This window comes from Nicotiana attenuata, unplaced genomic scaffold (assembly GCF_001879085.1).
Source record: "Nicotiana attenuata strain UT unplaced genomic scaffold, NIATTr2, whole genome shotgun sequence".
Lineage (NCBI taxonomy): Eukaryota > Viridiplantae > Streptophyta > Magnoliopsida > Solanales > Solanaceae > Nicotiana > Nicotiana attenuata.
This window is the reverse complement of record NW_017671459.1, coordinates 107,638-119,070: the sequence shown is the minus strand read 5'-3', so window position 1 is coordinate 119,070 and position 11,433 is coordinate 107,638. Positions and strand designations below refer to the sequence as shown.

At 42.1% G+C, this 11,433-nt stretch overlaps 1 pseudogene; it reads right to left on the bottom strand.

Moving 5' to 3' along the window:
* LOC109208428 overlaps positions 1-2,645 on the bottom strand; it is a 3,774-nt pseudogene extending 1,129 nt beyond the window's left edge.
* Positions 2,646-11,433: the final 8,788 nt, after the last annotated feature.

Genomic DNA, 11,433 nt, shown 5'->3' with positions numbered 1-11,433 from the left:
GGGGGGGAGGTTAGGGGGTTACTGTTCAGTGTGATATTATCACCTTTGTGATACTTAGCATAAAATTTAGCATTACAATATTATTTTGTTATAATATTTGTTACCCCCATAAATAACATGAGTGTAATTTATGCAGGAATTTATGTATTATTTTTATGATAGATAAATGTGGAATAAGAATATGAAAATTAATATTAGATGAGTTAAAATACTAAAATGATCAAAATAACCCTCATATATATTGGACAAATTATTTTTAAAAAGTAAACAAAACAACAATTTAATCCCTAAACAGTATAATTTTTCGTATTACTAATTGTCTCCTTACAATCTCTATATTACTAATTCTTGATAGTTTCTCTCTAAACCAAGTTTTCCACCCCCGCTATAATAATTTAAAAAAAGAAGTAAAAGGAAAGACCCTCAAACAAGAGATGAAGCAAAAAAGAGAGACCATATCAATTAAGAATCTTCTGCTAAGCATCTCCCGAGTAGATGAAATAATCTATCGTCAAGCATTTTCTTTCTTAAACAGAAAGGATCAGTCATACCCGCAAACAAAAATTGAATTTTTATTAGAATAAAGGCTATGAAAAAATGCGCGCATGCATCTTGTGTATTCCGCTTTGTTTGCAAACCTTGTTGTTATACTGTATTTGTAAAATAATTCTGGAAATATAAATAAATATAAACAGAAATGAACATAAACAGAAATGTCAAAAAACCAATTCGAGCCCACTGAATTCACAGTGTTTCCTTAAGGAATTTAATCCCCTCCTAGTACCCAAGGTTATGGATTATTTCCTCCCAGGATAGAACGAATTATACACTGGTGTAGTGGTACTTCAAACCCCAGCGTTTCAGCGAACACAAAATTCGGTAGCAAATCACACTTACTTTTTGCTTTGTTTGATGCTAAAAGTATGCAGAAGAAGGAGAAGAAACTCAGAAAATCGTAGTGAAGTTCTGAGCAGAATAGTGTTGTATTTATAGCCAAAGTTGGGCTGAAATCTGAAAAGGTCTAACTCTTCAGAATGACTGTTTATGCAAAACGCCCACAACATAAATGTCAGTACATAAATGGCCATTTACTCAACAATTAAGAGGGAAAATAAAGAGGGAAAATTGAAGAGGGTAGTTACATTTCTTTTAATATTTTACTATTAACAAATAAATTTGGTCCAAAAAGTTAATCAATCAATCATTTGACCGAAGCCGAAGCCGAAGACGGCACGAGGCTTGCCTTCTTCTCAACTCTTTAAGAGCTAGAAGAAGAGCAATTGCTTATATACCCATAAAAAACCTCTTCCTCTTCCAATATGGGACAATGCCCATTTGCCAATGGGGAGAACTTAAAATTTCACTCAAAAATTTCATTTCCCTCCATTTCCCATTCACCCTCTTTTAAGTATTTAATATATTAATTAAATATATCCAAAACCCAACAAACCTATCCGATAACACTAGAGTATGTCAATATTATAAGCATCTTGTGGGCGGTGATGGAGCTACACCTTAGGCTAAGGGGCGTCAATTGATACCTCTTTACTGGGAAAAACACTATGTAACTAGGTTAAGAATTTATTTTTACGTATACAGACTATATGTTGGAACCCCTAAATCTTTTCATGTTTACTTATTTATATTTTGACACACCCATTAGTGAAATTTCTAGCTCCATCATTGCTTGTTGAAATGTGGAGGGACACGGTTGATTATATCGAAACGTGGAATAATTAATTCTCCAGATAATATAAAAACCTAGCTTCTTTATTCATATGCTTCATATGCAGTATTTGCACAGAGCGAAAGATCAGCTATCGATCTAAGATCGACAAGTGATAGATTTATCCACATTATTTAGAAAGCCAGGTTAAGGCATATATAGCAGGTTAGGTTAATTATGCATCAGTCTTCTGGAATTTCTTGAAGACAACCATAAAAGGCTGGTCGTTCAGAGCCAGACGCCTATCTCCGGCATCGGCAGTCAAGCCCACATCTGAACAACCAACGTAGCACATTGGACACAAAAATCTATCAGGACAATACCTTAACTTGTAGAAAGGTGCTGTTTTTGTTACTTTCTCAATCTTAAACCAGCTGTTTATTGTTTCGGGTCCTGGATTTCCTAGGGTTCCACCGGTTACCACAAACCTAACCCCCTGTTCTGTTATGTCGGGATCACCAACTTTCCAAACAGTTTCATTAACACAGAGTTCTGTAGTTGGAACAGAGAACATAATATTAATGTCATTAGTTTCACGTACGACACTAGAAGGTGCGACCTCGGGGTCCATCGTAAAGAATTTCACGGGCATGCCCTCTTGGGTGTCTAACCAGTGTTGGACGACGTTATTGGACATTTGGTGTTTGTAAGATTGGTTAAGTATACACCGCCACCGCCGCCTCCCCAGATAGCGGAGATAATGTGGTACTCTTCGCCAATCTGGACCGGTTTGTCGTTTATGTCTAGCACTTCGGGAAGTACAGGTAAATCGTTGTCATCATTAGTTTTGGGAAGGACAATGGGATTGGTGGAAGTGAAAGATGATGAAAAGACCACAAAGGGAAGCAAAGAGAGAGTAGTTGAAAGCAAGAGGAAGCTGAAAATAAAGGACTTCATGTTTACACAAGGAGAGTGTTGCGTATTGTTTGGTACTCAACCCATTATTGAAGCTTGAATTTAATTTATAGAGGTGCGTAGCAGACTAGCAGAAGGAGTGAGATGCTATAATACTTGCATGTACCATCCTTCACACATTGGCACGTTTAAAATATGTGTATTGTTTTTTAGTAGACTCTATGTTGCGTTCATTATTATTAATGGGCAAACGATGAAAATCAAGTACTCTAGTATCTCTTTTAGTTTATGTGGCGCACAGTATTGATTTGTTAGAGAGATAAAATCTTGGCATTAACAAAGAAAAAAAGACTTTTTAAATGTTTGTAAACCAAGCACTCTTCTGACATAATAAAAAATATATAATAGTCAGTAAAGTTGTTTGGATTTATTGCTAAAATATCGATATTAAATTTGAAACTCCCGGCAGATGGCCATTGGCCCAAAAAAAATTTAAATCCGGACTCTTATGAACTCTCACCATCCTTATGGTACTAAGGCCGTAACACATGCCATAGTAATTTCTGCAATTATAAAATTATGTCATTAATATTAAAATGCAAAATTTAGAGTTAAATTATATATAAATAATTTTTTTTTTATTTGCGAACAGACTACTATGAAGAGTGCATAAAAATTGGAACATGGAGTAATATTTTTAGAGTCAATTTTTTCCCCCTTAATTACTGCAGCTTTAAACATTTTGTAGCACATTTTTTTATATAATCTCCAAGATGTGCGTACTTTATTTATAAAATATTGCAAAATAATCTGTGACCCTCGTACGCAAAGCTTTATCATAGGACGACGAACAATAATAATTTGATTTTTTTTCCTTTTTAGTCATAGCATGTGTAAAGCGGATATTCCTTGACGGTGTCTACACGTTCTGTGTATTATTGATTCACATGGATTGAAGGACAATACATAGGGAATCAATTTCAACCACAACTAACATGGTACAATCTCAAACTGACTAATTAACTTCAAAGTTAAGTCAATCACAGTCCAACATTGCAAATAGAGCACATTGATTTTTTTTGTAAGAAAGTTGTTTCAGGTACCTAACCTTGCAATGGGGGCGGCTAAACCGTATTTGGTGCCTAAAGTCAAACTTCAACAAGGAACCTAAGTTTTTGGATTTTAAAAAACTCATTTAGTAAAAATTAATTTGATATTTATATTTCTAGCTTTTCGAGATGAAAAATTATTAATAATTTATTTATAATCGATTTCTTAACTAGGATTATATATATTTCTACTTTTTAGGATTACTATTCAATTCATTTTGATTTTCATAATTTTCTAAAAGATCTATGTTAGATTCTCACCAACTTCTTCTTCTTGATTCCATTATCATTTAGCTTAATTGTATTAATGATTTGTCCATCTACTATAAATTCTTTCCTAATCTTTTTAGAATTTTTTTTATTCGCTAAAAATTTATCAAGGGCTCCTTTTGTGATTGTATCAAAGTTTCAACTCTTCGTTTTTATTTTTGGCATTTTTAATACACATATTCATATTTTCTTTGTAACGACCCGACTGACCGTTTGCTTTCTAGAACCCCGTTTCCCCAAATAAGACTTTCCGTACTTGCTTTTATCGATTTATGACTTGCGGGGATGGTTGGTTCGGGATTAGGAAGAGTTTGGGTTGAAATCGGAACACTTGGTTCCTTGAGGTTGGCTTAAAAGGCCAAGTTTGACTTCGGTCAACATTTTGAGCAAACGACTTCGGAATCCGGATTTGAAGGTTCCAACAGGTTGATATGATGATTTCGGACTTGGGCGTATGTCCAGATCGGATTTTGGATGACCCGGGAGTGTTTTGGCGCCTAATAGTGAAAGTTGATTCCTTAAGGATTTTGAAGTTCTTAAATATTTGATTTGGAGCGGGTTTTTGTGTTATCGAGGTTCGAACGGGATTCCGAGATCGGGAATAGTTCCGTATTGTCATTTAAGACTTGCACGCAAAATTCGGTGTCAATCTGAGTGGTATAAGTGTGTTTTGTCGCATTGAATGTGAATTGAAGAACTTGAAGTTCATAAGTTTGATTCAATTGGTTTTAGGGGGTGATTCATAGATTTAACGTTGTTTCGGGCATTCCGAGGGTTCGAGCGAGTCCGTTTTATGATTTCAAACTTGTCGGTATGTTTGGGCGGGGCTCCGAGGGCCCCGAGCGTCAATTGGACGAGGCTCAAGTTGAGTTAGAAAAATTGGAAAGAGTTGAAGCTCCTGGTTGCTGTCATAACTGCACCTGAGGTCGGCCAGCCGCAGGTGCAAGACCGCAGAAGCGGTCAACCCTTCGCAGGTGCGGCCCCAGGGAAGGAGCTCAGGAACCGCAGATGCGGCTCTTTTTCCACAGAAGCGGCCCTAGACCGCAGATGCAGCCCCTAGCCAGCCCAAGCAAAGTCCGCAGATGCGAACACTTCCTCGCAGAAGCGAGACCGCAGATGCGGTCCCTTACTGCAGGTGCGGAAATCGCAGAAGGCAGTGCCTTCATTTAATACGGGAAATGTGTCATTTTTGACACATTTCATTCAGTTGTTGGGCGATTTGGGAGCTTCCAAAGAGGGGATTTCAGCCTCGCATTATGAGGTAAGTTATTTCTATATAATTTGAGTTTAATACATAGTTTAGGGGTAGATTATACCTTGTAAATTAGTAAAAAATTATGGGTTTAGAGTAAAACCTAAGGTTCTGATAAAAATAAGATTTTACAACGAAATTTGTTATGGAATGAAGTACAAATTATACATTCTTGATCCTTAGGTTTTGGGTAAAAACTTCCCTCGAAATTTTTTGAAATCTGGGCACGTGGGCCCGGGGATGGATTTTAGGAAACTTATATTTAGGGTTGGGAAATTACTTTAATAGTTAGAATAGGAACTCTTGAGCTTGTATTGACTTGTTCTTACCCCGTTTGATTAGTTTGGATCGTTCGGCTCTGAATTGAGGGTTGGAGCGCGTTCTTGATATTGGAAGTAAGCTTCGGAGCAAGGTAAGTCTCCTTTCTAACCTTGTAAGAGGGAATTGTCCTCATAGGAGAAATAATTGACTACTTGCCACTAAATGCGGGGGCTATGTACGCATGAGGTGATGAGAGTCCGTGCGTAGCTACTATTATGCTTAAGCCCGGGTAGTTTCGGACCCAAGAGCATGCCTTACTTGCCGTATTTGTAACTTTATTGTTAACTTAAATTGCGTAAATCATATCAAACCTAGCAAATGAATTCTAAGAAGTAAACAACATTTTCTTGATCGTTAAAGAGAAGTTTGACATTATCTTGAATAATTGTTTTCCTGATAAATTATTGATTGACTGCTTGATATGTTTATCTGTGTATGACCGCGTCACATGTATGATTCGCGAGCGGGGTAATAGATACATCTATGATTCACGCCGTTCGGCCCTCCGACAGTGCACATTTTATTTTATGTTGGATCGGACCGTACGACCTCGGCATTACTTGCTCATGCTATATGCTTGGCACTTTCTATGGTTTGAACTTTTTTAAATGCCTGGAAATATAGATCGTTAACTGCAATATTATCTATGAAAGAACCTGTCGCTTCCTGTCACCACTGTTATTTATTCATGACATCCATGCTAAGCATAACACTCGATTTACATTATTATTGACCCTAGTAAGTGTCAAGTCGACCCCTCGTCACTACTTCTTCGAGGTTAGACTTGATACTTACTGGGTACAAGTTGTTTATGTACTCATACTACGCTTCTGTACTTAAATGTACAATCTGAGGCAGGTGCATCTAGCTACCAGTCCGGCGCGCGTTTCTGATACTTGACCGAGATCTCACGGTGAGCTGTCCCTTCTGAGCCGTTCAGCAGCATACCCGAGTTTCTCTTCTTTTATTGTTATTATGTACTGTCTATCTTGTTCAGGCAATAGTATAGTGGTATTCTTTTGTACATTCTATTAGTTTCCCTAGTACTTGTGACACTAGTTCCTGGCACACACATTAGTAGACTATCATTTTTGGGTTGTATTTCTATTGCTATGAAATTGTTAATTATCGACTGGTTTAAATATAAGTTAAGTTAATGTTGGGAATGTTTAACAAAATAATTGAGAACTCACTAGTTGTTAGGGTTGGCTTGCCTAACCACGGTGTTGGGCACCATCACGACCTGAAATGGAACTTGGGTCGTGACAACATGGTATTAGAGCACTAGGTTCACGTAGGTTTCACAAGTCATGGATAAATCTAATAGAGTCTTGCGGATCGCTACGGAAATGTCTGTATTTATCTTTGAGAGGCTATATGGTGTTAGGAAACTACTCTTTATTCATCTTCTATCGTGTAGTTGATGGTATACTAAATTTCCTTCTTCTATTCTCTCACAAATGGTGAGGACGCGCACCAGACGTTCCAGACACGGGAGAAGTTGCTCCCCCCGTTGCTAGAGGCCGAAGTAGAGGTCGGGGTAGGGCACCGGCCCGAGGTAGGGGACGAGGGAGTCCTAGAGCTGTCCCAGTTGCACAACTAGCGGATCTTGTGGGGGATCCTATCATTGAGGAGCAAGGCGAGTTGCCCGCAGCTGAGCCAACCCCGGCGGACTTTATGACAACACCGGGTTTCCAGGAGGTCATGGGTCGTATGTTGCGGTTCATGGATACCATGACTCAGGCTAGTTTATTTCAAGCAGACCCAGCTACATCTCAGGCGGGAAGGGGGGGGGGAGGAGCACAGACCCCTGCTGCTTAGGCTCCTGGTCATGCAGCTACAGTGTATCAGACTCCCGGTGCACTACCCGCGGATGGGGCTCAGCCGGTTGCTGCAGTGGTACCCGAGTCCAGACCGGCTGCGGACGACGATCGGCAGAAGTTATTGGACCGATGGACTAGGCTACACCCTCCTATCTTCGGAGGTGAGCGTCATGAGGATGCTCAAGATTTCATTGATAGGTGCAGGGACAGACTACACAACATGAGGATATTGGAGTCTCATGGGGTTGACTTCACTACATTCCAGCTGGAGGGTAGGCCCATGATGGTGGCAGTCCTATGTTCTTCGTAGGCCAGCGGGTTCTCCTCCCATTACTTGGGGTCAGTTCACATAGCTATTCCTGGATAGGTATATTCCACCCTCTGAGAGGGAAGAGCTACGGTATCAGTTTGAGCAGGGTCAGATGTCGGTGACCGACTATGAGGCGAGGTTGCCTGAGTTATCCCGCTATGTACTAATGATACTTCCTACTGACGCAGAGAGGGTACGGAGGTTCGTTGCAGGGTTGCATTTTGGTATTAGGTCCAACATGGCCCGAGAGGTGGAGATGGGGACTTCTTATCAGCTAGTGGTGGTATTGCTCGGAGGATTGAGGGCTACCGTCTGAGAAGTAGGGAGCAGATGCAGTAGGACAAGAGGGCTAGATTCTCCGGAGAGTTCAGAGGTGCCCCGGCTAGGGGCAGAGGTCAGTTTAGGAGGGGTTAGCCTAGCAGGCCCCTATATTCAGCACCACCACCTCCTCGAGGTGCTCCAGCACACCTCTATTTCTGCGCCATTCTAGAGAGTTCTTACCGCCCGCTAGCTATCCAGGGTTCTTCCAGTGGGTATTCAGGTCCCCAGGGTTCTTCCAGCTCTCACTTTAGTGCTACACTGGAGAGTTCATACCGCCCACCAGCCATTCATGGTTCCTCTAGTGGGTATTTAGGCCATTAGGGCCATACTTCAGGGCAACAGTCTATGGCACCGAGAGGTTGTTATGAGTGTGGAGATCCGGGCAACATGAAGAGGACCTGCCCCAGACTTCGGGGCAAGGTAGTGCAGTAGGGTCAGCAACCTATGATTACAGCACCGATGGTCCAGCCATCCAGAGGTGGAGAACAGACAGGTAGGGGTCGTCCTAGAGGTGGAGGCCAGGGTAGCGAGCTACTGCTCAGTCAGGTGGAGGCCAGCCAGCTGGCGCTCCAGCCAGATTCTATGCTATTCCGGCCAGATCAGATGCATTGGCTTCATATGTCGTTATCACAGGTATTATTTCTGTCTGAGGTAGGGATGCTTCAGTGCTATTTGATCCAAGGTCTACCTATTCATATGTGTCATCTCTGTTTGCTCATTTCCTGGATATTCCTCGTGAGTCCTTGGGTATTCCTGTTCATGTGTCCACTCATGTGGGCGATTCTGTGGTTGTGGATCGGATCTACCGGTCCTGTGTGGTCACATTTTGTGGTTTCGAGACTAGAGCAGACCTCCTGTTACTTGATATGACCGACTTTGAGGTCATCTTGGGCATGGATTGGTTATCCCCATACCACGCCGTCCTAGATTGCCATTCCAAGACTGTTACTTTAGCGATTCTAGAGTTGCAAAGGTTGGAGTGGAAGGGTTCCTCAATTAGTGCATCTAGTCGGGTGATCTCTTTTCTAAAGGCTCGACATATGGTCAAGAAGGGTTGTTTGGCTTATCTAGCTTATGTTCGGGACACCACCGCAGAGTCTCTGACGGTTGATTCAGTTCCAGTAGTCCGGGAGTTCGCCGATGTGTTTTCTTCTGACCTTCCTTGCATGCCACCGGATCGTGATATTGATTTCTACATTGATTTGGCTCCAGGTACCCAGCCTATATCTATCCTACTGTACCGTATGGCTCCTAAAGAATTGAAGGAGTTGAAGGAGCAGCTAGAGGAGTTGTTAGCAAAGGGGTTTGTTAGCCCGAGTGTGTCACCTTAGGGTGAACCAGTGTTATTTGTGAAGAAGAAGGATGGGACCATGTGGATGTGCATTGATTATCGCCAGTTGAACAAGGCTACCATCAAGAACAAGTACTATTGTCGCGCATTGATGATTTGTTCGACCAGTTACGAGGTGCTAGGTTGTTCTCTAAGATCGACTTGAGGTTCGGGTATCATCAGCAGAAGATTCGGGACTTAGATGTTCCGAAGACTGCTTTCCGTACTAGATATGGCCATTATGAGTTTCTGGTGATGTCCTTTGGCTTGACTAATGCCCTAGCGGCGTTTATAGAGTTGATGAACAAGGTGTTCAGGCCTTATATTGATTCCTTTGTTATCGTCTTCATTGACGACATCTTGATATACTCACGTAGCTTGGGGGAGCATGAGCAGCATTTGAGAGTAGTGCTTCAGACCTTGCGAGAGCAGAAGCTATATGCTAAGTTCTCCAAGTGTGAGTTTTGGCTAGAGTCAGTAGCATTCTTGGGGCATATTGTGTCAGGAGAGGGTATTAAGGTGGATCTCAAGAAAATTGAGGCAGTTCAGAGTTGGCCACGTCCTATTTCAGTGACCGAGATTAGGAGTTTTCTGGGATTAGCAGGTTATTACCACCGATTTGTGCAGGGCTTTTCATCCATTGCATCACCTCTGACTAGATTGACCCAAAAGGGTACTCCTTTCCGTTGGTCGGATGATTGTGAGACGAGATTTTAGAAGCTCAAGACAGCTTTGACTACAACACCGGTTCTTGTGTTGCCTTTCGGTTCGGGGATGTATACAGTATATTTCAACGCTTCACGCGTTGGCTTGGGATGTGTATTGATGCAGGAGGGGCGAGGTATTGCATATGCTTCACGTCAGCTAAAGATTCATGAGAAGAACTATCTTGTGCACGCTCTAGAGTTGGCCACGATTGTTCATGCCCTTAAGATATGGAGGCATTATTTGTATGGGGTGTCATGTGAAATTTATACTGATCATCGCAGCTTACATCATTTGTTCAAGCAGAGGGATCTCAATTTGAGGCAGCGTAGATGGCTTGAGTTACCGAAGGATTATGACATCACCATTCTTTATCATCCGGGCTAGGAAAATTTGGTCGCGGATGCCTTAAGCAGGAAAGCAGAGAGTATGGGTAGTTTGGCATTCATTTTAGCAGAGGAGAGGCCACTAGCTTTGGACATTCAGTCCTTGGCTAACATACTCGTGAGGTTGGATATTTTAGAGCCCAACCGGGTCCTTGCGTGTGTTGTTGCTCAGTCTTCATTACTGGGGCAGATCAAAGCTCGGCAATTCGATGATCCGCATTTGGCAGTTCTCAGAGAGATGGTGCTACAGGGTGGTGCCAAGGAGGTTTCTATTGGCGAGGATGGTGCTCTGCGACTCCAGGGTCGCCTATGCGTTCCTAATGTCGATGGCTTGAGGGAGAGGATTCTAGAGGAGGCATACAGTTCGTGATATTCTATCCATCCAGGTGCTACAAAGATGTATTGTGACCTGAGGCAGCATTATTGGTGGCGGTGAATGAAGAAAGACATAGTTGAGTACGTGGCTAGGTGCTTGAATTGCCAGCAGGTTAAGTATGAACACAAGAGGCCAGGTGGCCTACTTCAGCAGATGCCTATACCTGAGTGGAAATGGGAGCGCATTACTATGGACTTTGTAGTTGGGTTGTCGCTGGACATTGCGGAAGTTTGATGCAGTTTGGGTCATTGTCGACAGGTTGACCAAATCGGCACACTTCTTCCAGTGGTGACTACTTATACTTCGGAGAGGTTGGCTCAGATCTACATTCGGGAGATAGTTCGGTTGCACGGTGTGCCTGTTTCCATCATATCAGATAGAGGCCCTCAGTTCACTTCCCATTTCTGGAGATCCATTCAGAGTGAGTTGCGGACCCGTGTAGAGCTCAGCACAACATTTCACCCGCAGACCGACGGGAAGGCGGAGCGGACAGTTCCGATTCTGGAGGACATGCTCAGAGCATGTGTGATTGACTTTGAGGGCAGTGGGATCAGTTCTTGCCTTTGGTCGAGTTTGCTTACAACAACAGTTATCATTCCAGCATCGAGATGGCTCCATTCGAGGCTTTATATGGTCGGCGTTGTCGTTC